Source organism: Apis dorsata, unplaced genomic scaffold (genome assembly GCF_000469605.1).
Source record: "Apis dorsata unplaced genomic scaffold, Apis dorsata 1.3 scaffold_265, whole genome shotgun sequence".
Classification (NCBI taxonomy): Eukaryota; Metazoa; Arthropoda; class Insecta; order Hymenoptera; family Apidae; genus Apis; species Apis dorsata.
Genome location: NW_006263543.1, coordinates 829,159 through 829,456, shown reverse-complemented (window position 1 = coordinate 829,456; position 298 = coordinate 829,159). Strand labels below are relative to the sequence as shown.

The following is a 298-nucleotide window of genomic DNA, read 5'->3' as shown; positions in this document are numbered from 1 at the left end:
TCTTCTCTTGTACCAAGCCGCGCCCTCTTCCAACTTCCCTCTTCCTTCTTCTTCCCTCCTCCATCTTGCTTCCGGTTCCACGCGTACCAACACAAGCCTCTCGGTCGGTCCACACCCCGAGTCGTTCCTCCAAGTTTTTCCTCTTCATCGAAGCTCGCAGGTCCATCGAACCTCGAAACCACGATTTTTCCCTCCCTTTTTTCTTCTCCCTTCTTCTTTCACCTCCTCCAGAATCGGACCGACGGCCGTGCTTTTCCGCCTCGATTGTCCGCATCGTGCGTTCCTGGCTCTCGAGCAC

General features: G+C 55.4%; 1 protein-coding gene across 1 annotated transcript in view; it reads right to left on the bottom strand.

Moving 5' to 3' along the window:
• Positions 1-33: 33 nt before the first annotated feature.
• The window catches only part of LOC102672658 (homeobox protein homothorax-like), a 321,785-nt gene continuing 321,520 nt past the window's right edge, over positions 34-298 (bottom strand). Inside the window, exon 9 of the mRNA XM_031510833.1 lies at positions 34-298. The gene's annotated coding sequence lies outside the window, so the exon portion shown is untranslated.